The 3,568-nt window shown below is 42.1% G+C and overlaps 1 pseudogene; it reads left to right on the top strand.

Annotated features, from left to right (window-relative positions):
* Nucleotides 1–306: 306 nt before the first annotated feature.
* On the top strand, nucleotides 307–424 carry LOC145018945 (5S ribosomal RNA; annotated as a pseudogene).
* The last annotated feature ends 3,144 nt before the right edge of the window (nucleotides 425–3,568 follow it).

Genomic DNA, 3,568 nt, shown 5'->3' with positions numbered 1-3,568 from the left:
TTAAAGTCGTGAGGGCAGCAGATCCCATAAGAACTTTGCAGTTAAGCGTGCTCGGGCGGGAGTAGTACCGGGATGGGTGACCCCCTGGGAAGTCCTCGTGCCGAGTGGCCCAAAGCGGACAATATTGTGATACGTGCCAGAGGGGGGTGTTACAAATGGTATCAAAGCCAGGGCACGGGTCGATGTGTTCGACAGGGACGTCGAACCTTATAATGGGGGGTGAAGGTGGGTTGCACCTGATCCTACATTGGCTTGGAAAGAGAACAAAACATCTCCTTATAAGGGGTGTCGATACCTTCCTTATCACAACGCGTTTTAAAGCCGTGACGGCAGCAGATCCCATAAGAACTCTGCAGTTAAGCATGCTCGGGCGGGAGTAGTACCGGGATGGGTGACCTCCTGGGAAGTCCTCGTGCCGAGTGGCCCAAAGCGGACAATATTGTGAGACGTGCCAGAGAGGGATGTTACAAATACTACTACTATACATACCATAAACTGTTACTACACTAAAAGACTATCATACTAAAGCATAAGAGAATTCACTAATACAAAGTGTATCACACTATCTCTCTCTATAAGGCACTCTACTATACTTACACCATGTGACCAGGGCTTCCCGAAAGGAACGCAACACTATATGTATAGATCTGTACGGAACTGACACTATTACATCCCGAGTGATATCTACACTCCGAGCCGATTAGGCCAGGGGTGACAATACACTACTTCACTACGCATGACCGGGAGGGTCATCGGTACTCTACTACTTCACAATTGGTCACATGAGAAGTTAAACTTACATTCAAATAAATACAATAAGACTTAAAGTTTGAACTAAAATCCCGAAGTAATTAATGACCTATTACTAACTAAGGTTACAACACTACTACTATTAGCAAGCGAAACTTTTCTTTAGCTGTATTACGTAAATGAGATTTATTACTACACTTTTATAATGGAAGGATTCAACAACTTTACTTTTACACACTAGAAAGATTGACTTACAAATGTACTTTCTGGAAAATATAGGATTTTCTAGGGATTTCTACTACTCATAAATACAAATTTCAGTTTTTATACTATAAATTTGCAAACACTTTTATACTACAATGACACTAAATTCTTATGAACTCACCAGCTTTATGCTGATATTCGTTTTCAAAATAACTTGTATCCTCAGGTCAAAGATAGACAGGTACAGGGCAGCTTTTGGAAGAAGATGGAGCATATACAAGACTCATCTTTTGTTTTGTTATACGTTTGGTGTCTATTAACTCTACAGAACACAATTGTAATTACTATCACTATATATATGCAATGGTTGTTGTTTCTTGTTTTTACTATTTTGCAATTGTAATGATACTGTACATGACGTCCTCCACCGCAGAACGTATTCCGCCGTTCTCGATTTTGGGGTGTGACAGATTGGTATCATAGCTTTGTTAATAGTGAATTAAGTATATCAACCCATAAAAAATATACGAACTATAAACAATTCGGAACTAAAACACTCTGACCAAGAATATATACGTTTAAGTACTAAAATATTTAATTAGGTATATACATATACATCCACCAATACAAAGGGGTCAGTATCATTATAGAACATAACATAAGTATTAAAGATTGTTGAACAGCACAATTAAGCTTAGAGACATATAGTCACATCTGGGTGGATGTAGCCTAATCAACTACATCTCCCTAGGAGTGACTAACATGTGCCTAAGAATGGTTGTGGTGTGGCAACAAGTCTAAAAACTTACCAACACTACCACAAGTTTGTTAGAATAAGAATACTATAGGAGTATTCTACACTCTACTAACCAGATATGTGATAACTAAAAGGGTCGTTATTGGTAGGACAATAATTGCTAAGTGGGTACATCACGATTACATGTGACTAGGGCGCTATAGACTCAGAATCTGTGGCCTTTGCTTCATTTCCTGTTCTTGTTTGATTGGGGATCTGAAGTTAGGGTTGCTTATTCGAAGGACTATATTGCTTCGGTTACATGTAATTGGTATGCACTAAGCAAGCATTGGTTCGACTAATAATGATCCATCTTATAAGTATCCTAGATTAGTATGTGTATTAACCTTTCTTTCCCCCTTTCTCGTGTAGATAGCATGGCCGGCTTCCACCATCCCGACGATCCGTATTATCCAAACCAGGGAAATGGAGGATGGCTTGACGAGGAGCCAGAAGATGATCACCCGATCCCTTTGGATGATCACCATGCTGAAGGTTTCTCGGATAGCTCCATCTCCGAGCTAAGAGTTAACAACCTGCCCCGAGTAGCTCCAAACCCTAATCCCCATCGAGTGTTTCAAGGCCCCACTCCCACGTCGGAAATAACCCTGAACTAATGGAGCGATGAACAGGGTCAGCCGGTGCCTTTCGACGGAGATCGAAGATTCTACAACATAAGCGAAGGAGGATCAGCGGACCGAGTCTTGCCCATTATGGTCCAAAGGATTACCAGGAATGTCGGGCAAGGTCAAGCAGCAATTGGTCAAGTTGTGGAAGTTGATGCCAACTCAAACCTCAACACGGTTCGTATCCGCCAACTGGAAGAAGCTATAGATAGGACAAGGAGGACCAACGAGGCTCTGCAGCAACAACTAACTGCATCCCGAGCCGAAGTTAGAGAACTCCGAGCACATCAGGGGATTCAGGAGAGACACCTTCAGGAAATGGTTCGCCTATTAGATGATCTTAGGATTCTCCCAACAAATACCTGTCGTCAGTAGAAGATGTCTACCTGTCTTTCCATTTTAAGGAATAGCCTTTCTCTTTCTATGCTCGGTAGAGCACTTGTTTGTAAACGTTCATGACTTTGAAAGTACTCTAATTAGACCTCTAGGCTGCCAACATTTTCCTAATGATTTGATGTAAGACCTACTGTTAGGTCACTTTTCCCGAACCCATATTACATCATTAATATCATTAATATTGGTAGTTAACTACTCTATTGCTATGACTCTCTCTCTCTCTCTCTCTCTCTGACTTGAACTATGTTGATTTAATCCATGAAACACTCTTATTATACATGCAATAGACTCTTACTATTGCTATCAATTCTATGAACTTTCAGTAAAAGATGCCTCCTCGCAAGCGCCCAACCAGAGGCAGACCAGCAATTCAAACCCCTCCCCCACCACCTCCTCCTCCTCCTCCGCAGTTCGATCCAGTGATGTTTCAAACAGCTGTGACCGCATCCATAGCTCAAATGAACTCAGGTGATGCGAGCAGTGGCAACTCTAGATTTGGTGAAGTCCATCAAAGAGTACAGGGATGTACTTATAAGGACTTCATGAACTGCAAACCTACCTTCTTCGATGGTACCGGAGGAATTCTAGCATTGTCTCAGTGATTCGAAAGAACTAAGGCTGTCTTTGAAATGTGCTCATGACCCGAGGAGAGCAAAATAAAATTTGCTACTGCCACCCTAACTAACAGGGCCCTGACATGGTGGAACAGCCACGTCAGTGCACTCTCTTTGATAACAGCCAATACCATGGGTTGGGACACACTGAAGGACCTCATGAGAAGGGAGTACTGCCCTAG

The sequence above is a fragment of the Lactuca saligna genome, chromosome 9 (genome assembly GCF_052625555.1).
Source record: "Lactuca saligna cultivar CGN05327 chromosome 9, ASM5262555v1, whole genome shotgun sequence".
In the NCBI taxonomy this organism is placed as follows: Eukaryota; Viridiplantae; Streptophyta; class Magnoliopsida; order Asterales; family Asteraceae; genus Lactuca; species Lactuca saligna.
The sequence above is the reverse complement of the archived record's forward strand: the minus strand, read 5'-3'. Positions and strand labels throughout refer to the sequence as shown.